This window comes from Podarcis bocagei (genome assembly GCF_964188305.1).
Source record: "Podarcis bocagei genome assembly, chromosome: 4".
Classification (NCBI taxonomy): domain Eukaryota; kingdom Metazoa; phylum Chordata; class Lepidosauria; order Squamata; family Lacertidae; genus Podarcis; species Podarcis bocagei.
The window spans coordinates 12413163-12438737 of NC_138128.1; the positions used below are offsets into that span (position 1 = coordinate 12413163).

General features: G+C 44.2%; 2 protein-coding genes across 4 annotated transcripts in view; one reads left to right on the plus strand and one right to left on the minus strand.

Annotated features, from left to right (window-relative positions):
* Nucleotides 1-10110, plus strand: part of ZMAT3 (zinc finger matrin-type 3) — a 327537-nt gene extending 317427 nt beyond the window's left edge. Inside the window, exon 7 of the transcript XR_014007079.1 lies at nucleotides 10100-10110. The gene's annotated coding sequence lies outside the window, so the exon portion shown is untranslated. The remainder of the gene's footprint in view (nucleotides 1-10099) is intronic.
* KCNMB2 (potassium calcium-activated channel subfamily M regulatory beta subunit 2) overlaps nucleotides 1-25575 on the minus strand; it is a 329491-nt gene that overhangs the window by 218523 nt on the left and 85393 nt on the right. Inside the window, exon 1 of one of the 3 annotated variants that reach the window (XM_081190652.1) lies at nucleotides 5481-5542. The exons of the other annotated variants lie outside the window; for them this stretch is intronic. The gene's annotated coding sequence lies outside the window, so the exon portion shown is untranslated. Of the gene's footprint in view, nucleotides 1-5480; nucleotides 5543-25575 lie in introns of those variants that run through there. 3 annotated transcript variants of the gene reach the window in all.

Consider the following 25575-nt stretch of genomic DNA (forward strand, 5'->3'; position numbering starts at 1 on the left):
AAGTGGGATAGATATAAGATATCTGTTCATAAATATAGTAAAGCTTCGCTATCTACATTAGCATTTGATTGACGTTGGAGAGAGACTGAGTTGAGAAATAAGACCAAGGGTACATATTGATATTGGAATGTATTAGATAAAATGTAGAGAAATATACAATAATAAGAGTACATTCATTTGTAAAAAAAAGGAATATACAAGGGGATAGACAGGAAGTCCAAAGTGTTGGTACATATATGATTTTGGAATAGTTTTTTGTCCTTGTTTCTTTTCTTTAGCTTTACAAACCTTGTATATAAACTTTGTATACATGCTGAAAATTATACTATAACAAGCCTTGTGATGTAATATGATAATGTTTACTGATGTAACATAAGAACGTTAATAAATAAAACTAAAAAAGCAAAACAAAACATGTAGAAGGTCCCAGGTTCCATCCCTGACATCTCAAGACCTTCTGCATGCAAGACATTACATTTCTTCAAGAACTATATTAACCAAGTTAATATGAACATGCAAACTCCGCCTGCTGAATGAGATTAGTTCGCAGTGGCAGCTGGACAAGACAGAGGAGCTTTCAAACAGGGTAATAGTACTATTTTTTTTATAAAAAGGAAGAATCCCCCCCCCATTTTCTGTTCTCTCCCTGTTTAAAATTGTATAAACCTTTTTCATCTAAACCTCACATCCCAAAGATACAGAGATGTTTGCTTAAACCAGAGCTAAGCAAACATTTTTGAATTTTCCAATATGCACCAGGCACAGAAAAAACATCATCGATCCGGCAGACTAGATGTTTTTGTTATTTACATTCCACTGTGTGTCCATCGCTCACATATACTTTGCTGAGAATAGATGCAAAGTACACATTTGAGGCTATTCAATACTAGACAGTGTGGCACTGGCAGCCAAAACCCTTTATTTATGGCACCCCCACTTCTTTGTCTTCCTAGCAAAAGCCTCATCTCACTACAAACAATTTATTCATGTAAGTAACACCAGAATGTACAAAATAAAATAAAAAGTCTTACAGAAAGGAAGGTTGTTAGGTTTTCCCAACTTCAATAAACATTCTGATACCCTGGCGGCAGCTGCATTGACTGTTGAAATTCAATGACTGACCTCTTCTCCTTCAGAAGCTGAACTGTTTATGAACATTCTGTGTCATCATGTCAGCTCAGCTCACAAGTGAAAACAGGAAATTTGCATGCAACAGGTGGGAAGCTTTAAAACCCCAAAGCAATGTAATATTTCTTAAAAGGACTGCTTTCACTTGTTTTAGATGCAAAGGAGAAGAGACTCCCTAAACCCAACTTACAGGGGGTCACTTACTGGAAAATCTTCTACTAGCTATATACTCTCTCTCTATATATATATGCGTGTCATTTAGGCCACATTAAAAATTATGGTCCTTAGGAAAAGCAATTTTTAATATTCTGGGCCTAATGTTGCCAGTGTCATTCTGACACTAATTCACCCAATGAATTTTGCACTTTTGTCATAAAAGTGTCACCCACACATCGTTACCAAATGAATTACACCGCGACCCACTTAGAGCGTCCTCTAATGTAATAAAATTCTCCTTAAAGGAAACATTTGATATGATGAGTGAAATCAAATTACTGTGGTTTGTCCCTGGTATAGCAATTCTTCTCCTAATGAAGATTTAATGAAAACAATCATTCTACCGGGCTTCACAGAGCTGGGAACTTCTTGCCACCACACAACCTGTTTCAGAATAGTGTTCTTAAAAGCAGATTTACAGTGCAATTCTATATTTTATATGGGACTCCAAAGTAAGACCCATTAAGTTCAATGAGCCTTACTCCCAGACAGATAAGTGAGTATAGGACTGCAGCCTTAAAACAATAATCTTAACACCCAGCAAAGCAACACTTTTTTTTTTGTACACTTCAAGTTTTCCACATATTTTTCCAATACTTATTTTCAGCAGCAGACTATTTTATCATACCCAAATACATCCTGTTCATTAGGTTCTGATCTCATTGTTTGGCAACAAAACATTTGAGACATTTAGCAGACTCAGATGGTTTCAAACAGGAAGTCACCAGTCCAGGTTGAGATTCCGAATAGCTCAGTGATGTGTATCCATGGGTGCTATGTATTTATTTTCTCATTATAATCCTATTTCCTTCCTCACTATGGGTAAATAGAAAATGACAAAGATCCAAACCTGCTGCATCAATTCCCATAGAATAATTGACTCATTTTTGTTATTTTATTTTTAAAAATCACTAGTTTTAAATTGTCATTATCATCAGCTTGCAATGGTGGGAAGAATAAAGAATAAAGCATAGAGAATTTAAACTTCTGCAGCTCTACTTGGTTATTTTTCTTTCCTTTTTTGATTTGCCAAATCTCACCTGTCTATGGACAGTAAAGGCATATACTTTGCCTCCCCTAAAAGTCTGATCCTAATCTTTGTGGGGTTTGCAGCCTAAATCACAAGTGCATGTTTTGCTAGACAAGCACAGGGCTAGTTCTTGAACTTCTCAGAGAGTACTCTGTGTGTGGTCACTTGCTTTGGGTGGGAACTCTGTAACAAAGGAGACAATCCTTTTATACTTCCTTTTGCCTGTGAGGAGATTCTCCCTTCCCACCATGCCTGCAAGCTGACCAAATATGCATGGCTAAAGCCCTTGCTTTCAGCCATGTTAGCCATGACTACCAACTTTTACATTACTGTAACTTGGAAGTATTTTTCTGCTCACTACTTTAATGTATCTGCTGTCTGCATTGAAATGTAAGTAAACACTTTCCCACCTATCTTACTAAAATGTGTGGTTCATTCTCTGCAACAGGGATGAAGAGGGGGAGCTCATTAAATGATCGGTCTGTGATCACTTAGAAAAAGATGCTGTGATTACTAAGACCCAGCATGGGTTTCTCTAAAACTAGTAATGCCAGAGGAATCTCCTTCCTTTCCACAAGCTTGGTGGAACAGGGAAATGCTGTGGACATAGTGATTTCAGTAAAGGTTTTGGCCAGGTCCAACATGATATTCTTGCACAGAAACTGGTAAACCGTGGGATGGACAAGGTAACTTTTAGGTGGATTTGTAGCTTGTTGACTGACCAAACTCAAGAGGGCTCACCAACCATTCCTCACCATCCTGGGGAAAAAGTAAAGTGGGGTCTGTCTGTGGGCCCACTGTTGTTCAACATCTTTATAAATGACTTGGATGAAGGAATTGAGGAGTTGCTCATCAGATTCGCAGATCACTCCAAGCTAATGCCACAGAAGACACAATCAGGATTCAAAATGATTTTAATAGATGGGAGAACTGGGCTCAAACTAACAAAATGAATTTCAATGGGGACAAATGTAAGGTTCTACACTTAGATAGGAAGAACCAGCTGCAAATATAAGATGGAGTACATGTGAAAAGGATCTAGCAGTCTCAGTAGACAATAAGTGTAACATGAGTCAACAGTGTGATGCAGCAGTAAAAACAAAGCTAATGCTATTCTAGGCTGCATCAACAGAAGTATAGTGTCCAGATCAAGGGTAGTAATAAAGGTAAAGGGACCCCTGACCGTTAGGTCCAGTCATGACCGACTCTGGGGTTGCGCGCTCATCTCGCTTTGCTGGCCGAGGGAGCTGGCGCACAGCTTCCTGGTCATGTGGCCAGCATGACTAAGCCGCTTCTGGCGAACCAGAGCAGCACATGGAAACGCTGTTTACCTTCCCGCTGGAGTGGTACCTATTTATCTACTTGCACTTTGTGCTTTCGAACTGCTAGGTGGGCAGGAGCTGGGACCGAGCAATGGGAGCTCACCCCGTTGCGGGGATTCGAACCGCCAACCTTCTGATCGGCAAGTCCTAGGCTCTGTGGTTTAACCCACAGCACCACCCTAGGGTAGTAATAGTACCACTCTATTTTGCATTGGTCAGACCATACCTGGAGTACTGTGACCAGTTCTGGATGCCACATTTTAAGAAGGATATTGACAAGCTGGAACATGTGCAAAAGATGACCAAGGGTCTGGAAACCAAGCCTTATGAGGAATGGTTGAGGAAGCTGGGTAAGCTTACCCTGGAAAAGAGGAGACTGAGAAGACTATCTAAAGGGCTGTCACATGGAAGATGGAGCAAGCTTGGTTTCTCCTGCTCTGGGGAGTAGGACTTGAAGCAATGGCTTCAAGTTATGAGAAATGAGATTCTGACTAAACTTCAGGAAGAACTTTCTGACAGTAAGAGCTGTGCAACAGTGGAACCATCTCCTTTGGCCATCTGTCATGGATGATCTAGTTGAGATTCATGCATTGTAAGGAGTTGGACTAGATGATCCAACAATTCTATGTTCCTTCAGTGACACTCTGGCCCACGATCACCAAGACAAAAAGTCTTGACTGGATGAAGTCTTCATTAAAACATAGGAAGCAGTCCTCTTTTCCAGACCTATTAGGAGTGATCACATCCCTCAGGATTGGCACTGGGTATTAAGAGCCATTGGTGGCCACTCCCTTTCCCTTCTTTTACTGGAAGGAAAGCTTTCTCGGATGGTCAGAGGCATAGTGTTTTGAAAGACTGCGTGGCAGAACACTGTTATTGAAAGCAAGATCTGTGGCTAAACCCTGTTTGACCCTGTCTCTAAAGAACCCTGAGAGTGAGCGAGTGAAATATAGGTGGCCCTCTTTCATCATGAACACAATATTCTTGTCCAGCCGGAACATTGACCACAGACCTTTGCCAAACCTGCCTGCCATTATGCAAAATGATGAACTGCCCGGTTCCTTATTCTTTCCAACGGGGTTTATGCTCGATGGCTCTTGACTCAAAGAAACAGACTCCCCACCTCTCTCTCTCTCTCTCTCTCTCTCTCTCTCTCTCTCTCTCTCTCTCTCTCTCTCGGCACGGTGGTGGCGATGGGAGGACTCGGTGTGCATGCTAAGAGCACAGAGCCCTCGCCCCCTCCGCTTTCAAGGCTCTCGCCCCCCTCCACTCATTTCCTGCCCCACCTTCTCCTCCCATAGCCTCTGCCTGCTCCCTCCATCCTCAACTCCTGTCCCAACCCAGCCGGAATGACCGAGAAGAGACCGGCGTGCTGCCTTTGTGACCTCTGTGCATTCCTTTCTATTGAAAAGGGGGAGATAGAGAGAGAGAGGGGAAAAAAACTCTCCGGGAAATACAGTGTGGAATGTACAACTTGGGAAGCAAAACAAGGATGCTCTCATCACTTCCACGACCAGCGTTGCGCTCTCGAGACAATACAGCTGCCATTCACCGAAACACACTCAGTTCGTAATACCGGCAGGTTTCTCCCCCTCCTCTATTCCGATGATGAGAAGCAAACCCTCCACACCCCTTCTGCACCCCAAACCTTTTTTTTTCCCGACTCCGCATCCGGCATGCCCAATCCACTTAGAATCCCCCTCCTCCCAGAAGCAGCCAGAATGAAACAATGCAGCCCTCGGGAGCAGCCAGAGACGCCTTTGTTTCCCAAGCGGAAATCCTACCTCTGAGACTTGTCACATCTTCTCTTCCTCGGAAAAGCCCAAACGCACCGGAGTTGTTGTTGTTGTTTTGGGGGGGTGAGGGAAGGGTGGGGGGAGAGGAGGCGGAGATCCACCACCCTAATTGTTAATAAAGCAGAATCTGGAGGAATCCTCTGACCTGCCACCAGTTGTCGAGCGCCGTCATCCTTACCTCCTGACGTTTAAAGCCTTTTCGGACCATTAATGTCACAACCCCCCTTGCTAACTCACGCTCCCTGAATGCTCCCTTGCTCAAAATGTCTGAAATAGTTTGGAAGGGCAACGGGGGTTTTGACAGGCACACACACCAGACGCTTGGGCTGGGGAATTTTGTGGCGAGAGCTGCTTTGTGCTGTGGGGTTCCTCTCCTTTCCAAAGGACCAAACCTAACACGCCAAGGAAATTAAAAACAAAAGCAGTATGCCCGAGGTAAGATTTCTTTTGACTTGGGATAGGCATGCAATTTCTGTTCGGTGCTATAAAGGGGTCCTTGCATAAAAATGCAAGGATAATTCTAACAGCCCCCTCCTGAAGCTTGCGCTCCTTTCTCCCATGATTCTGGTACTAACATGAGGCAGGCTTATTTTCTCTGCCTGACTGGTATCTGGGAAAACTTTAAAGCAAGCAAAACGGAATTCTTTCAAAGGGAAAAATGGGGGGCTATACAGGGCAAACTAGACAAGGGATCTTCCCCAAACAACCTTACTGTGTATAGTTAACTAGGGATGAGAAACCAGAGGCCTTTCTCCTGGTGCCAAAGAAGGATAGAACTTTTTTTATGTATGCAACAACAGCAGCAAGAATACTTATTGCAAAGTATTGGAAGACACAAGATTCAGTGGCATAGCGTGGGTTGTCAGCACCCGGGGCAAGGCAAGTAATTTGCACCCCCTAACCCGTGGATTTGCGCCCCCTAACCCTAACCCCCAGATCTTGCGCCCGGTGTGGCCGGCCCCCCTGCACCCCCCATGCTACGCCACTGACAAGATTTACCCACCCGGGAAGAATGGCAGATGAAATTGATGGACTATATGGAACTGGCGGAAATGACTGGCAGAATCCGAGACCAGGGTGAAGAGTCAGTGGAAGAAGACTGGAAAAAGTTTAAAGACTATTTACAGAAATACTGTAAAATTAATGAATGTTAGAAAAATGTTGGAATGAAGTTATATGGCTTTAGTAGAAATGTTATAAGGAACTAAGTATAAATAGATTAATAGAGTATTAAAGGAAAAAATAAGGTTAGAATGTGTCAAGATAATTATAGGATAGAAAACAGAGGAAGATGGAAAGGAATTGCTGAAACAATTAACAGAAGTGGAATACAAAAAGGGAGGTGTGAGGAGGTCGTTGAAATAAGTGAATGAAAGATAAGATATTGAAATTGATGTGTTTTAAACGGTTTTTGTTTTGCTTTGTTAGTTTAATGTGTTAGTGTTATGCAGTGTCTTTGTATTGTATTGGATTGTCTTTTTTTTGTTGTGTTTAAATTGTTGGAAAAGTAATAAATATTATTTTTTAAAAAAAATATTGTTAACTAGGGATGGAGGAGAAATTCTGTTTCGTTTGCATTTTATGGAAAACGAACTGAGTCACACTTCTCGAAGCAATGTGCACTTTCCCACTGAAATCTGTACTTCTCCGAATAATACTGCAACAAAATAATGTGCACAGCGATGCTTATATTGGGGGAGGGGTATAAGCATAAAAATACACATCCGAGTAAAAATAATGTATCAAATACACTGTATTTGGGGGAATGGCTTGCAAAATGCGTATGTGCATATTACAATACATGTGCATATTTGGTGAATGTACGTATTATGAGAAGTGTGTACAGTATTAAAATTCTGACAGATAATCAAGAGGACATTTTTTAAAAAGACATCACAAATTGCTAGAGAAATGTGGATATCTGAATTTAAGCCTGGAAGAATGAGGAACGGAAACAGAAATTGACAGGTTCATCCATCCACCCCTACATGCCTGAACTGTGCAGAGTTCCACAGAATGTTGCTTTCCTTTGGAGGAGAGATCACCGGGGAGGAGATCATGGTGTTTTGTAATTTATTTACAAAGAGACAAGCAGAGCCCAGGTGGGACCAAGCAGCTTAAGTCCTCCTGCAAGCCCCAAATCCATTGCCTCACATCAGCCTCCCAGGGAGCTGCTCCAAACCAACCCCCTGAGATGCCTTCCAGCTGTCAGCTCATCACTCTCTTCCCCCTCTGCTTTGCTCTATGTCTGCCTCATTCTGTGTCCTGCTATCTCAGGCAACAGCTTCTCCTTTTGTTCCTCTTCCCAGACATCATCAGCCCCTCCTTTCAGTCTGGCAGACTTGGGAAAGGTGTGTGTACTTCCTCAAACTTCTCATGGTGAGATCCCATGGACAGTAATACTAAAAGGAAAGGGAGTTCATGATGGCTGGGAGTTTGTTAAGAGGGAGATAGTAAAAGCACAACGTCAGGCAATACCAATGAGACGGAAACATGGAAGGTGCCTAAAGAAGCCAGGGTGGCTATCTAAAGAACTTTTAACTGAGTTAAGATTAAAAAAGGATGTGTACAAAAAATGGAAAAGGGGGGAAACCACCAAAGAGGAATTCAAACAAATAGCCAGCACGTGTAGACACAAAGTCAGAAAAGCTAAAGCACAGAATGAACTCAGGCTTGCTAGAGAGGTTAAAAGCAACAAAAAAGGCTTTTATGGGTATGTTCGTAGCAAAAGGAAGAACAAAGAAACAGTGGGGTCACTCAGAGGAGAAGATGGTGAAATGCAAACAGGGGACACAGAAAGGGCTGAACTCCTCAATGCCTTCTTTGCCTCAGTCTTCTCCGATAAAGAAAACAATGCCCGACCTGAAGAATTTGGAGCAAATGATTCAGCAAAGGAAACACAGCCCAGAATAACTAAGGAGATAGTACAAGAATATTTGGCTAGTTTAGATGTATTCAAGTCTCCAGGGCCAGATGAACTGCATCCAAGAGTATTAAAAGAACTGGCAGATGTGATCTCAGAACCACTGGCAGTCATCTTTGAGAATTCCTGGAGAACAGGCGAAGTCCCGGCAGACTGGAGGAGGGCAAATGTTGTCCCTATTTTCAAAAAGGGGAAAAGAGAGGACCCAAATAATTACCGCCCAGTCAGTCTGACATCAATACCAGGGAAGATTCTGGAGCAGATCATTAAGCAAACAGTCTGTGAGCACCTAGAAAGGAATGCTGTGATCACCAATAGTCAGCATGGATTTCTGAAAAATAAGTCATGTCAGACTAACCTGATCTTGTTTTTTGACAGAATTACAAGCCTGGTAGATGCAGGGAACTCAGTGGATATAGCCTACCTTGATTTCAGTAAGGCATTTGACAAGGTGCCCCATGATATTCTTGTAAAGAAGCTGGTAAAATGCGGTCTTGACTATGCTACCACTCAGTGGATTTGTAACTGGCTGACTGACCGAACCCAAAGGGTGCTCATCAATGGTTCCTCTTCATCCTGGAGAAGAGTGACTAGTGGGGTGCCACAGGGTTCTGTCTTGGGCCCGGTCTTATTTAACATCTTTATCAACGACTTGGATGATGGACTCAAGGGCATCCTGATCAAATTTGCAGATGACACCAAACTGGGAGGGGTGGCTAACACCCCAGAGGACAGGATCACACTTCAAAACGACCTTGACAGATGAGAAAACTGGGCCAAAACAAACAAGATGAATTTTAACAGGGAGAAATGTAAAGTATTGCACTTGGGCAAAAAAAATGAGAGGCACAAATACAAGATGGGGGACACCTGGCTTGAGAGCAGTACATGTGAAAAGGATCTAGGAGTCTTGGTTGACCACAAACTTGACATGAGCCAACAGTGTGACGCGGCAGTTAAAAAAGCCAATGCAATTCTGGGCTGCTTCAATAGGAGTATAGCATCTAGATCAAGGGAAGTAATAGTGCCACTGTATTCTGCTCTGGTCAGACCTCACCTGGAGTACTGTGTCCAGTTCTGGGCACCACAGTTCAAGAAGGACACTGACAAACTGGAATGTGTCCAGAGGAGGGCAACCAAAATGGTCAAAGGCCTGGAAACGATGCCTTATGAGGAACGGTTAAGGGAGCTGGGCATGTTTAGCCTGGAGAAGAGGAGGTTAAGGGGTGATATGATAGCCATGTTCAAATATATAAAAGGATGTCACATAGAGGAGGGAGAAAGGTTGTTTTCTGCTGCTCCAGAGAAGCGGACACGGAGCAATGGATCCAAACTACAAGAAAGAAGATTCCACCTAAACATTAGGAAGAACTTCCTGAACAGTAAGAGCTGTTCGACAGTGGAATTTGCTGCCAAGGAGTGTGGTGGAGTCTCCTACTTTGGAGGTCTTTAAGCAGAGGCTTGACAACCATATGTCAGGAGTGCTCTGATGGTGTTTCCTGCTTGGCAGGGGGTTGGACTTGATGGCCCTTGTGGTCTCTTCCAACTCTATGATTCTATGATTCTATGATTCTTTTTGGAACATTCTGGAGAAGCTCTTACTATCTTGAAACCATCTTTTAAGAGTCAGCCCCTATCAAGGGAGATTCATGGACCATTAAGGACACTGAGGACCTCCTCCGAGGGTCTTCTGGCAGTTCTCTCATTGCAAGAAGTAAAGCTACAGGGAACCAAGCAGAGGGCCTTCCCATCAGATGTCAAGGACATAAAGAACTACACAACTGAAGGCATCTGAAGGCAGCTTTGAATTGGGAAGTTTTTTATGTTTGACATTTTATTGTGTTTTTATATGTGCCGAAAGCTGTCCAGACTGTCTAGGGAAACCCAGCCAGATGAGTGGGGTAATAATAATAATAATAATGGATCATCAACCAGCCTCTAACCTTCTTTTCCTTCTAGCCACACCAACACTCATCATCTTACATTTTAATAGCAGACTAAATTATCTAGGTACTAAATCTATTTGTAGCTAAAGATGGAGGTTGTTAGCAGGCTTGGGGGAAGGCATGCTCAGTGGGCACGGAATGCTGACTGGCTGTTTGAGGAAAAGGGAAAAACTGTGTGTTTATGTGTTGCGGAAGAAATGGAACATTCTGGAAGAAGGCATGGTTGACTGGTTGGAACCCTGAACACGAGCACCTCAGACTGCAACATGTTGTTGCTGGTCCATTGGTACTATTACCACCCTCAGGATCAGAAACTCTCCCAGTCCTTGCAGAATGTGAAATTAAGGAAGAGAGGTGCTCTTAATTAATGTCATCAAGCCTAGGACAATAGCATGATTTGAACTTTCTGGTTAGCAGCCATTTTTAAACTGCAGAATGGGACAGCAGTGTTCAGCCACCCTCTGACGTAGGCCTACTTGCCACAGAGGTGGTACATCAGAGTCTGATGTCAGTACCACTTTGTAGCTCAGTGGTAACATCTGCTTTTCATGTAGAAGGTTACAGGTTCAATTCTCAGTATCTCCCAGTAGGAAATAGAATCATTCTAAAATTATGGAGAGCTTCTGCCAGTCAGAGTAGACAAGGAAAGACTAGATGAACCAGTGGTTTGACCTCAGTATAAGACAGCTTGCTACGTTCTTGTGATTAGACTGTACTGGTTGAACAGCATCTGTCAAAGTTGGGAAATAATATTGAGATAACTCTGTTCTACAGTTGTGGCAAGGGACACGGGTAGCGCTGTGGGTTAAACCACAGAGCCTAGGGCTTGCCGATCAGAAGGTCAGTGGTTTGAATCCCCACAACAGGGTGAGCTCCCGTTGCTCAGTCCCAGCTCCTGCCCACCTAGCAGTTTGAAAGCATGTCAAAGTGCAAGTAGGTAAATAGGTACCGCTCCAGCAGGAAGGTAAACGGCATTTCCGTACACTGCTCTGGTTCACCAGAAGCGGCTTAGTCATGCTGGCCACATGACCCGGAAGCTGTATGCCGGCTCCCTCGGCCAATAAAGCGAGATGAGTGCCGTAACCCCAGAATCATCCACGACTGGACCTAATGGTCAGGGGTCCCTTTACCTTTACAGTTGTGGCATCATATGGCTGAAATGTTCTTTCTATCTACATTTTATTTATTTAAAATATTAACATAAACAGATGAAGGTGTCCTATTGAGATTCAGATCATTGGTCCATCTATCTCTATTCAGATCATTGGTCCATCTATCTCTATTGTCTGCTCTGAGTTCCAGCAGATCTCCTGGGTCTCAGGCCAGAAGAGTCTTTCCTGCCATATCAGGTATGGGGAACCATTGGACCTCCAGATGTAGCTCCCATCGGCCCCAGCAAACATAGCCAATGGTCAAGGATGATGGAAGCTGCAGTCCAGCAAAATCCGGAGGACCAAAGGTCTCCTACACCTGTGCTACCTGAATTTTTAAAACTAGAAATGCCAAGGCAAGACCAGGAGATGTTTTCCATGCAAAACCTGTACTCCACCACTAAGCTACAGCTTGTCCACAAGGGCCATACACCCACACATCTCCATGTTTCAAGGTTTGGGAAGAGGGGAGCCAACAAACCAGAGGCAATCAATGAAGGAACTGGGGGTGGTGGTGATGCTCTCTCATCAGCTCTTAGATCAGGGGTGGGGAACCTGTGGCTCTCCAGATGTCAATGGGTTGGAGGGACACAGCCAGCATATCTGGTGATCAGGGAGAATGTGAATTCTAGTACAACATCTGGAAGGCCAGAAGTTCCCCATCCCTGCCTTAGATGTTACTGGAACATAGTAAGTCTGTGGCTCCCCAGGTTTCAGTCAGGTGCCTCTCCCAGTCCTACCTGGAGATGCTCAGGATTGACTGTGGGACCTTCTGCATGAAATTTAGGACCTTGCATAAGGGGAAGGTGGCAGAAAACCTGCTTTGCATGCACCCACTCCTGTACATTGGGCCTAGAAGAAACCATGATCAAGTTCATGCTTGGAAGAAAAGCAACGCAAACTTTTTTGTTTTGTTTTGGCACAAACCTTTGGTTTTTTTGGCATGCAGTTTCACCTCTAGCTCAGGACACTAGCAGGAACACAAACAGGTCTCTCTCTCTCTTCCTCCCTCCCCTCTCCACTCCTTGCACAGCTTCTGTCTTTGATGTTCATTGTGACCCTTGGAAAAGAATGGGTTGGGTCCCGTCTGGTTCCTGATGGCCAAACACGCAGAACTGAGCAGTCTGCTGGCACCAGAGCATCAGTGGTGGCAGATGTCAGGCACAATATTGCGTGGGCGGACTAGTATGAATGTGTTGGGAGGCTGGCACGGCTGCGAATCCACAGTGTACCTGCTTCTAAGGTTGAAAAGAGATGGCAGGTGCCCTGCTGCTAGTCCAGCGCTTTCAGCAACTACAGAGGGCTGAAATAAAGAGAAGGAAGGTATTGTGACATAGTGCAAGTGGAGAAAGCATTCAGCATGGAAGAGATGAGACGGAAACTGTGCGTGTGTGTGTGCTTGTGTGCGCGCTACACAAGGTATCGTTCTATCATTTTGATTTTCCTCTCCTTCGCATTCCCACCTTTCAACCCAAGCTGGGCCCTCAAGCTGACTTGCAAAATTGCAATAGGGAAACATTAAAATCGAATTATAAAACAAAGCTGACATTTAAATAAAAACCATTAGCATGCAGAAGAGAGATAAAACTCGAAAAGAAAAACAAGCTGAAAAGGCCTCTAGAGGGTTTTTTAAAAAATATTGCTTTAAAAATGTTGAAAGAGAGTTACCCTGGAGGGTTTCTCTGGAGAGAGAGTTCTATAGAGGGAGTTTTGTTTTGTCTGGCTCTCAACTGCATATGCTCTCAGATGGTAGAGCGCTACCACAGCTATAGGGAAGGGCCATAGGTCAGCAGTAGAGCAGCTTCTTTGCACACAGAAGGTCTCAGGTTTGAGCCCCAACATCTCCAGATGGGGCAGGGAATCACTCTCTCTTGGGAGGCTGTGGACGCAATACTGAACAAGATGGTTCACTGGTCTAATCCAGTATAAGGCAGATTTTTTCCCTGAGGTAGAGTGAGTCAACTACCCCAGGCAACAGAGGAGCAGCAAGGGGTTGGGGGACAGACCTGGCTCTTCTAGGTGCCCCCAAGCTAACCTGCTGCTTTTAGCTGAGGTAGGGGACATGGTACTGACAGGAGCATTGAGGTAAGATTCAACTGTGGGAAGTAGTGGGGAAGCACCATCTTGTCTCAGGTGGCAAAATGTTGGAAGCTGGCCCCCCACAAAACAATAATTGGTGGGGTTCTTTTTTTGGTATAATGTGACTAAGAAGTGTAATAATAATACAAACAAATGTACAGTGAATGCACCCAGAGGGAAGCAGATGATGACTTCTAATGCTGGCCCCATCCTCAATGCACTTGGGGCCAAGACTGTTGACATCAACAGTGTGAAAGCAATCTATGTGCATGTGTGTGTGTGCCAATTCAGGGTGACGTATGGCCTGGGTGTCACCTGGGTCTTGCTGAGAGAGCTCTGGATTGCCACTGGTCAACTCAGGTGGCACAGCTGTCCAAGGCAGGAAAGTCAGGCAAGAGAGCCAGAGGAGTTTAGTGGTTAGAGTGTCAGGTGTGGACCTGGGAGACCAGGGTTCGAACCCTCATGCAGCCACTGCATGAACTTGGGCCTGTCACTGCCTCTCAGCCTAACCCACTTCACAGAGTTGTTGTGGGGGTCAAATGAAGAGTGGGGAAACCACATAGACCACCTTGAGGTGCTTGGAGAAAAAGGTGGGGTGCAAATGCAAGCGATCAATCAATCAATCAATCAATCAATCGAGAGGTAGATGTTGTTGGGCGGGAAGTCCACCTAGGAGAATAGGAGGGACCTACCCGACCAGCTGCATCTTTCTGGGAGAAGGTGAGTGGTGGAAGTTGCCTTTCTAAGCGACTTTCCCAGCTGGCTGCTCCTTCTCACCTGGCCTCTTCTTCCTGCATGATGCCTGGTCCTCTTTCTTGCCTGCCTCATGAATCAGCACACCACAGGGTCGAACATTCCATGCAACAGGATATTCAATCCTGTGTTCCTTCACAAGCGGTTTCTCCACGGGAGGTGAGAGAAGCTTGTCCACAGGATTCAACTCCATGCACTCAACACCTCCTTCCTCTGCTCCTCTCCTGACCAAATATTTACTTAGAGTCACCCACCCCCCAAAAAACCCCTACATAAACAAAACATTAGCCCTGCCCCCAAACTGATCTAGTGCTAAATCCAGGGTGGGGCAGCTGGTCCCTGGGTTGGCCCAGGTTAGAAGCCTGAGCAATCCTGGACTGTAGGAACTTGAACTCCTCCTCCTGCTCTCTTAACTGACATTTGCACATCAAGTGAAGTCTCTAGTGAATATTGGGAGAAGTTCCTTAATGGTACAAGAAGAACTTCAACAGTGGAGCTAGGCATTTGGCTCTCCCCTGCGTGAGGTCCTCACGAGGGCACTGGGCAGGCATCTCTTGAAGATGCTCTAGCTCTGTATTGCCTGCATTGTGGTGGACTACATGGCCTACCAAGCTCCTTCCAACTCTATGATTCTAGGAACATATCAAACAGCCTTATGTTATGTCATGCCACTGGTTCATCTAGCTCAGTATTGTTGACACTGACCACTGGTGGCTCTCCAGAACTTCAGACAGGATTCTCTTCCACACCCACCTAGAGATGCAGGGGGTTGAACGTGGGACCTTCTGGATGCAAGTCAGGACACTTTGTCACTGAGCTATGGCCCTTGTCCATTCTAGGGGTCTATTATTCTATCCTTAGCTGAAATGCCAATGTGCACCTCTTTGGTAATACATTGCTCATCCTGCAATTGCACTCCAGTTGGAGCTGGGTAACAGCAGCAGTGAGAGAATATTATTGTTAACATAGTGAGCGTAGGAGTCCGCAATCTACCCGAAGACAATTGGATAGTTTTCACTCAATTTCTTAGAGGACAAGCGATCAGCTATGCGACACGCACAGCCACGAATAATAATACTCTTTGCCTGTCTCGAAAGCAGTTTCTACACAATAACTGAAGGATAATACCCCTTAATGTAAATAATAGTCCACTTCCAGCAAAAACGCGTTCAACTCAAGATGCCGGGAAATCATCAACATCATGGTTAATATGCCATGGTTGTACACGGCTTTCTCCTTTCCTTAAATAATAATAAAAAGTACCTGTTGAAATTCCCCTATCTTTTTTATTTATTTAAAAAATGACAAAGTAGAAGATTGGAGGAGGGATGGGGGGGAGACAAAAGGGTAAGATATGAATGTGTTCTAATGGGAGTATCTACAAAGCTAAAAGCTTGTAATTATTTCAAATTATAGTGTGCCAAAAGTGGTGAGAAAGCAAGGAATTAGGCAGAGCAGGGTTGGAGGGTGGGCTTCTTCACTGTACACGCCTCTCCAGACGCTGTCTTGGTGTTTCTGCTGTGACTTGATGAAATTGCAGACCAGCCCCTGTTCCAGAGGGCAGTGTGGTAGGGCCCCAAGACTGCTCCCCCCCTCCAGCTCCCCAATAAACCGAGGCATCAAACACTCCAGCAAATTAGGCTGCCTGGCTTTTCATTTTGGTGTTTGTGGGTCAGAGAACCACAGCAGGAACAGAGGAAGGTGCCTTATGCTGAGCCAAACCACTGACCGATCTATCTCAGTATTGTCAACATTCCAAAGAGGATATCAGAAAATTCCTAGCAGGACTGACCATGCTCAACCTTAATTGCCAAGGAACAAGAATTCATGGACAGTCCTAATCACTCCAGAGGAAATACAGGTGGTCCTCAAAAACCAGTATTGTCAACACTGACCAGCAGCTGTTCTCTGGAGGTTGATACAGGAAGCCTCTCCTAGCCTTAGGTGGAAATACTATGGATTGAACCTGGGACTTTTACAACAGGTGCCCTGCCAGTGAGCTATATGACCTTTCCCATTTTGCCTGGGTGGCAGAAGGGGTAGGGGTGGTAAAGCACGGCTGCCCTATAGAAATGCAACTTCATAGCAAATTAGGCAGATCCTAGAGGGAGGGGCAACCCCTTCTCCCTGTAGGAAAGAAAGAGGTTACTGCACACAAAACCTGCAACATTAATTATACTGTGTACTTCCATATGTAATTAGCTGCTGTATTTGTAACAGATAGTTACACTCCCCAGTTATGTATGCATCTATCAAATTCTCGTTATAATTAGGGTGAGTCATAAAGCGATTTTGCATTCCTTGTTCTTGTTCATTATGCTGGTTCGCTTATAGTCAGGGTGCAAGCTCCTTGAATTCCTTCACTTCCTCCAAATGCCTTACCTGTTCCGCCTGTTGCTTATCTTAAAGGCAGAAGGGTATAAAAAGAAAAAGAGAGAGCATCAATCCAGTTGAAGCTGAGGCAAGACTCAGTCCTTTGGCTAATCTGACAGGTCCTTAATTTGTTATATTTCAATAGATATACAGTGGTACCTCAGATTACAGACATTTCAGGTTACAGACGCTTCAGGTTACAGACTCCACTTACCCAGAAATAGTACCTTGGGATAAGAACTTTGCTTCAGGATGAGAACAGAAATCGCGCGGCAGCAGCGGGGAGCCCAATTAGCTAAAGTGGTGCTTCAGGTTAAGAACAGTTTCAGGTTAAGAACAGACCTCCAAAACGAATTAGGTTCTTAACCCGAGGTACCACTGTAGCTTTCTACCCAATTAACAAGGTGTCTAGGGTCCTCTCTCTAATGTTTTTTTTTTTTTGGGGGGGGGGAATTTTCTGGTTTCATGAGTCTTGCCTAGCTTCAACTGAATTGATGCTCTCTTCTTATACAGTGGTGCCCCGCAAGACGAATGCCTCGCAAGACGGAAAACTCGCTAGACGAAAGAGTTTTCCGTTTTGGAGGTGCTTCGCAAAACGAATTTCCTATGGGCTTGCTTCGCAAGATGACAATGTCTTGCGAGTTCCTGCTGTTTTTCCCCCTCCCCCCTTTTTCTAAGCCGCTAAGCCGCTTATCAGCTGATCCGATCAGCAGATAAGCCGCTAAAAGCCACTAAAAGCCGCTAATAGCGCTAATCCGCTAATCCTTCAATGGGCTTGCTTCGCAAGACGAAAAAACCGCTAGACGAAGAAAATCACAGAACGGATTCTTTTCGTCTTGCGAGGCACCACTGTATCTATTAAAGGTAAAGGGACCCCTGACCATTAGGTCCAGCCGCGGACGACTCTGGGGTTGCAGCACTCATCTTGCTTTATTGGCCAAGGGAGCAGGCGTACAGCTTCCGGGTCATGTGGCCAGCATGACTAAGCCGCTTCTGGTGAACCAGAGCAGCACATGGAAACACCGTTCACCTTCCTGCTGGAGTGGTACCTATTTATCTACTTGCACTTTGACGTGTTTTCAAACTGCTGGGTTGGCAGGAGCAGGGTCCGAACAACGGGAGCTCACTCCGTTGCGGGGATTTGAACCGCCGACCTTCTGATCGGCAAGCCCTAGGCTCTGTGATTTAGACCACAGTGCCACCTGCGTCCCTATATCTATTAAAATATAACAAATTAAAGCTCTGTCAGATTAGCCAAAGGACTGAGTGCAGGCAGGAGAAATCAATACATATGAGCCTTGGGTAAGTGAGGACAAACCTACGGAAGCTGGACGCACTCTCCAACGTTCACCATAATTACCTTGCCTCTGTACGCTTGCCTCTGCAAAGCACCTACAAAACCGCATGGAAAAAGACCACTGTGAGTGGACTATTAAAATAATACTGTCTGTGTAAGGAGATTTCTTATGCCAACACCCAGTTTCTATCGCATTTCTTCATTCCCACAGACCGGTAGAAATGTAAGAAGGAGCAGATGCTTTGAGAAGAGTTTGCCGAATACACCAGACTCTGTATAACTAAAGCTTGGCCAAGTGACGGAAGAAGACAGATCATGTTTACAGGAGGGAAAGCTGGAAGGTTTCAGACACCTGGTTGGCATAATGATGACAGGTGGCATAAGTAGAAGGGGAAGGCTATAATGCACCCCAGCAGCTGGCAGAAACACTAAGGCAGACAGGAAACCACCCGGGGACTTTTCAACTCGGATGCAGAATCTTTGATACTGCTCTTTTTGATGAACCTGAGACTACAGGAGGAAATGGGACATTAAAGCTTGTCAGGTGACGGCATGTCGCATCTGGCAAACGACCTAAACTAACCTAATAGGTTGGGGGTGGACCTGTGATTGAGTGCATGTGAAACTGATGCGGATCGTAAATAGGCCAACCTGTCCATCACTTTTCAGAACTCCAGATTCAGGTAAGAAGGATTTCTGGACCATCCTTGCCTCTTCCTATCTGCTTCTTTACTTGCTTGGATATCCACGGAACAATTTCTCTGGTATGTATTAGCAAAGTCACACATAACCCTCAACATTATTATTATTTTGATGAAAATAGGGATATCCTATTCCAGAACAGTAATAACAATAACAATAGTTCTATTATTTATACTCCACCCATCTGACTGGGTTGCCCCAGGCACTCTGGGTGGCTTCCAACTTACAGTGGTACCTCTAGTTATGGACTCGATCCATTCCGGGGTGCTGTTCACACCCTAAAAGTCCGTAACTAGAGTGCCGCTTCTGCGCACACAAGCGGCGCAATAGAGCGCTTCTGCACATGTGCGAAGCGCACATAAATGCTTCTGCGCATGCGCGAAGCACGCAAAACACTTCTGCGAATGCACACATGGCAAAACCTGGAAGTATACACTTCTGGGTTTGCTGCGTTCGAAAACACACAACATGAACCTAACGCAACACGAGGTATGACTGTATATAAAAACATAACAAAATGTTAAACGTTTTAAAACTTCCCTATAGAGGGCAGCCTTCGGATGTCTTCTAAAGGTTGTATCTTATCTCCTTGGCTCAGGGATCACACACCCGCCAACATTTCTCCGTTGAAAATAAAGACATCCTAAGGAAAAGCGGGACATTCTGGGATCAGAAACCGGGACGGCGTCTGCAAATCCAGGACTGTCCATGGAAAACAGGGACACTTGGAGGGCCTGCGTGTGGGTCTTTACATAAACAAAATGGGACCACCTATATCCAAAAGGGAAGTGATTTCCAGCGTTGGAAAGTTGCATAACTAGAGCCAGTGTGGTGTAGTGGTTAAGAGTGGTAGATTCGTAATCTGGTGAACCAGGTTCGATTCCCTGCTCCTCCACATGCAGCTGCTGGGTGACCTTCGGCTAGTCACACTTCTTTGAAGTCTCTCAGCCTCACTCACATCACAGAGTGTTTGTTGTGGGGGAGGAAGGGAAAGGAGAATGTTAGCTGCTTTGAGACTCCTTTGGGTAATGATAAAGCGTGATATCAAATCCAAAACACTCGCTCTCTCTCAAAAAAAAAAAAAAGCTTAAGAAAAAATTGACCAGGGAACACTCCCCAGAAACAACCAAATAAGGGGTGAGCAACATGCTCAGAGGTTGCAGAATGTTGACTGAGTCTTGAGATGAGAAAAAAATGGGAGGGAGAATGGAATGGAGTATCTTGAAACTGGGAGGGGGGATGAAGTATTTCGGAATGCCTGGCTAGCTGGCTGCAGTCCTGAGCTCCTCCCCTACCAGCCTTGAGACATGCAAAGCTGAATAATATAAAAAATGTGACGACACCAGGAAAGGCAAAAACTTCACTGACAGTGAAAACAACAACAACACACAGCACATATTATGTAAATATTATGCAAATATTATTTACTTCATCCACCAAATGAATTAAAGTGTTTGATTTAATTAGATTGGTGCCACGAACTACATTCTGCAACAGACGAAGAAACAGCTTGTTTCAGACAGCATCAACTGTGCTGGACTAGAGAATCTTTTTCTAATTGCAAACTAGGGCAAAGAGAGAATGAATACCTAGATTAGAGCAGAAATTAATCTACTCCCCAAAAATTCTCCTTAAAATTCTTCCCTGAGGACGATGGTGGCGATCGTTCTTTGGATGTGCAAAATGGTCGGGGAATTACGGAGTGATATTTCTTCACTGACAGCCAAAGTTTTGCAACAGAAGTCACCATTTAAGGAAGTTTAGGGAATTTTTTTAATGACTGATGTTTTAATGTATTTTTAATCTTTTGTTGGAAGCCACACAAAGTGGCTGGGGAAACCCAGCCAGATGGGCGGGGTATAAATAAATAAACATATTATTATTATTATTATTATTATTATTATTATTATTATTATTAATATTATTATTATTATCATCATCATCATCATCATCATCATCACCACCACCTGACAGTATCCTGACAGTTGGCATCAACTGGCACTCAGACTGATATGTAACAGACAATATTTATCTATCTGAAGAATGTCTACCACACCTTATCTTTCAAAATGATTTCAACAAATAAATAACAATATTAAAATCCACATATATCAAGACCCCTTCAATGAAAATCTATAAAACAAGCACAGCAGGAAGAACCTGGGCAAATTAAAATTTGGGGAGCCACCGCAAAGGAAAACTTGGCCACAACAGATGCTTGCTAACACCTCTGGAAGATGACATGCCTGACACTCGCTAACACCTCTGAACACCCCACTGGGAAGACCTTCAAATAAGCTCTTAATGACTGTGCAGGCAGCCATGTTTAGGGAAGTTTTTAAGGATTGATGATTATGTTCTTAGATATGTTGTAAGCTGCCCAGAGTGTCTGGGGAAACCCAGCCAGATGGTAAATAATATTAATAAATAAATAAATAAATAAATAAATAAATAAATAAATAAATTTTATTTATTCCCCACCCTCCCCGGCCAGAGCCAGGCTCAGGGCGGCTAACATCAGTAAAATGACAGTAAAAACATAATAGGGGGGAAAAAAACCAATTTAAAATACAGGTTAAAATGCAATTTAAAATGCAGCCTCATTTTAAAGTAGCCCATAGATCAAAACCATTAGGGGAGGGAAACATAAGAGTCAGACTGAGTCCAAACCAAAGGCCAGGCGGAACAGCTCTGTCTTGCAGGCCCTGTGGAAAGATGTCAAGTCCTGCAGGGCCCTAGTCTCTTGTGACAGAGCGTTCCACCAAGTCGGGGCCAGTACTGAAAAGGCCCTGGCCCTAGTTGAGACCAATCTAACCACCTTGTGACTTGGGACCTCCAAAGTGTTGTTATTTGCGGACCGTAAGGTCCTCCGCGGGGCATACCAGGAGAAGCGGTCCCGTAGGTACGAGGGTCCTAGGCCGCATAGGGCTTTAAAGGTCAAAACCAGCACCTTAAACCTGACCCTGTACTCCACCAGGAGCCAGTGCAGTTGGTAAAGCACTGGATGAATGTGATCCCACGGCAAGGATAACAACAACAACAACAACAATAATGATGATGTTACCCTTTAAATATCCAGGTCCCAAACCTCGTAGGGCTATAATAGTTAAACATGGTGCTTTGAGTATTGCCTGAAACAGGAAAGTATTTTGAAACAGCTCTATTCTCTGAACTAATTGAAATTTCCGAACAGTCTCCAAAGGCAGACCTACATATAACAAATTGCAGTAGTCTAACCTGGGTATTAGATGTGGGTATTAGACGGGGGGTGGTGCTGTCAGTTAAACTACAGAGCCTAGGACTTGCCGATCAGAAGATCGGCGGTTCGAATCCCCGCGACAGGGTGAGCTCCCGTTGCTCGGACCCTGCTCCTGCCAACCTAGCAGTTCGAAAGCACATCAAAGTGCAAGTAGATAAATAGGTACCACTCCAGCAGGAAGGTAAACGGCGTTTCCGTGCGCTGCTCTGGTTCGCCAGAAGTGGCTTAGTCATGCTGGCCACATGACCCAGAAGCTGTACGCCGGCTCCCTCGGCCAGTAAATGGCCTTGCAGTTTCCAATATGCAGCAATCAATATTTGACAGCATTGAACAATAAAGATCTATTGTGCTCATGCCCTGCTTATGGGCTTCCTATAGCTACGTGGTTGTCCATCATGAGACCAGAATGGTGGACAAGGTAGGACTTTAATCTGATCCAGCAGGGCCCCTATATTCTTACGACATGCAGAATCAATCAATATTTGAAAGGATGTGATATAATGTAGTGAACATTCTGCATTCAGTTAGCCACCCAAAGAAGGCAAACGCCATGCATTTGATTCTGAAAGGTGAGTGTCCAATTCTAATGATTGACCTAAAACTCAGTTTTGAAAAATTGTCAGTTCTCACACCCTTTTGAAAAGTTTAAGGTCAGTTCTATCCTACACAAAAGTTCTGCCATTGCAGCCAGGATGCATGAAGCAAGTGAAAGTTCTGCAAAAGCAGAACTTGATTGATTGGCAGTACAGTGGATGGAATTGATGGACTGCAGCTTCAGGATAAGACAAATGTACTTTACAGAGTGCCTAATTAATTCGCAGAATCCAGAGCCTCAAGATACGGGCACTAGCTTACATGGGATTTAAAAAAGGGATTAAACAAACTCACAAAGGACAGGTCTCTCCATGGTTAATAGTCATTCCAGTTAAAAGGAGTCAGCAGATTCAACGACTGCATGAGCCTGAGCAGCGCCAGATTTAGGGCAGTGCCAGTAGATCTACCATACTAAGCACCCAGCTGATGGGCTGCCAAATTGAGAAGATCCATAATTGAGAAGAACCATTGGAGGTTTGGACTTACAACTCTACAAATTTTGACCTTGCAAAAGATTGCCAAAGACTTCCACTGGCCTGAGTATCAGCTGCTGGAAGCTGCAGTGTGTAATGTGGCTGGTTTCTTCTTCTTGTTTTATCTTAGTGCCCTGCTTCTAGGTTTCTTGAGAAATCGGACTAGCCAATCTGAAAAATAGGGAGTTGTATCCAGTGCAGCGCTAAGTGGCACATTCCACATGTACAAAGATTTTTGCTTGCACAGTCGAATTTCTCCTTTTTCCACCGTGCCTCCACTAAATCTGTTCTGAGGTTTTCCCTAAAACTCCGGAGAATATTTGGGGAGGGTGCAGCACGTGCACAGGGAAAGGACAGGGAGGGGAAGTGCCATTGCACAAGTTGAAATCCTTGAGCTGATGAAACGCATTAGCTGGATGCCACTTTAAATATGGGTGTAGAGATGAACACTTGGTCAGATCTACCACCCTTCTTCTAATGCTCTCATCTTCCAATCATGGGTTATCCTATCTGAACTGCCTACAGTTCTGAAACCTCTCCATGCTCCCAAGGTCCAGAAATGCCATCGACCAGCTTGACATTCTCTAGCAACTAATGGCTGGATGGAATTCCCTGTTTGATCTTAGATTCTCTGGCGCAAGGTTTCCTCATCTAGCTGTACACATTCCTGGCATTCCCTTTTCTGACTGCAGTAATACCAGGGATAAAACACATCTGCATTGTTTATAGTAGAAATTGGATTAAATCGTGTTAGCCATTCCAATTTGTTTCTGACTTTGGGGGGGGGGGAGCAGCCAATTCATCAATTCCACCTCTCCTGCCCAGTTTACTTATGTTTTTATTTTATAAAACAAATAAAAAAAATCCATTTCTGCATGATTTCAATAAACAGGTAGGACAGAGAGAGGCAGGAAGGCAGAGAGACAGACAAGGAGTTTTAAATGAGCAAAAAATCCTGCATCCATCATTTAGGTGACACTCTTAGATGGTATAAAACTGGAAAGGTATTGTGGGAAAGGATGCCAGGACATGGTTTAAATATGGAGGAATGGAAATCTGAGCCCAGCAAAATAAACTACCAAGAGCAGAACATCATTCCCACTTCAAGGTCTCTGTGGCCTGCAAACATTTATGCATCGAGTTTAACCAATTTCCACAATGTCTCGGCCCCAGTTAAACTAAAGAGCTGCAGTGATAAGAAATATCATGGACAGAGAGCTCATAGTAATTACTTCCAAAATGAAAACCCCAAATCCTTTCATTTTCTCAGATTCATGGTTGCTATAACCCGGCAGGCAAGCTGTTGGCTTCATCGCTGCTTTTCTCGGATCCAGGTTCTGTCTTTTCATTATTTTTATTATTTTTTAATTCGCTGGAGGGGATATCCGGGCCCGTCATCCTTCAGAGTGATGAGCAGTGTAAACTATTGAAGTCTCCTGGTAGAAAATGATAAAATTAAATGACTTCTGGTCCAACAGGTGATGTTCCGTAAATCACAGAGGGCTGAAGAAATGGGAAAAGCAATGTGGGAAAATCCACCGCTTGCTCCCCTTTCACAGAGCCTGCTTAAAAACTTTACTACGACAGTCCACCAGTAACAACTGTGTAAGGTGGCCTTCTAGTCCCTTTCATTTGCATTCCTAGAGAGGCTGTGGAAAACAGGTGTTTTATGGCACGTGTAGAGCAGCTTTTTAAGCCTGTCCATCACCTGACATCAGGCATGGGTCAGGTAAACCCATGGGTCCAATTTGAAAGGAGGAATCGAGAGCACACTCTTTCTAGCTGCTGGCACAATTCAGCTGAAAATTACGCTCCAGTACACTGTAAACATTATCCGTCCTTCAAATTGCCTCTCCAGATTTCTACACCAAATGCTGAGACCAGACTTTGGAAGGCTTTGATTCTTGGCTGGTCCTCTCGTCTCAGCACCTGCATTGTCTGTCTGAAGTCTTGGACAATTTAGTTGCTATTAACTTCCCTTGGCTTGCCAGACCTAAAGATGTCACATCTGCAAAGATCAGTAAGTGTTCATGTCAATAGACACCGAATTGCGATTTCCTAGCCTGAATAATTTTGCCAAGCAGTTGTTGTCGTCCACAATTTCCCTCTTCTGAAGAAAGATTTCTTTTCAGATACACACATTTTGGCGTGGCCTGAATTGCTGCATGAAGTTCTCCAAGATTCTTGCCATCTGGAGTGCTGTGAACAGAGGACGCTCTTTCATGTTTTAAAGTTCTGTTATGTACTGAGTTGAATAGGATCCAAAAAGCAGCAGTCTGATTGGTCCAAGAACAATAGGATTCAGAATGCAGCAGTCTGATTGGTCCTATATCAATGCAGCAGTATGATTGGTCCGCAGGAGCCACCCAATCCAGCTCCAGTTGGAAGTGAATCCGCAACCTGATTGGCCTACAGGAGAATCCCAGAGTTAGCCAATCACGTGAGACCCATTGTGTAAATAATGTACATAAAGCAGATATTTTGGGGGAACTTTCATTCCTCACTACTATGAGCTGAATAAAGAGCATGAAAT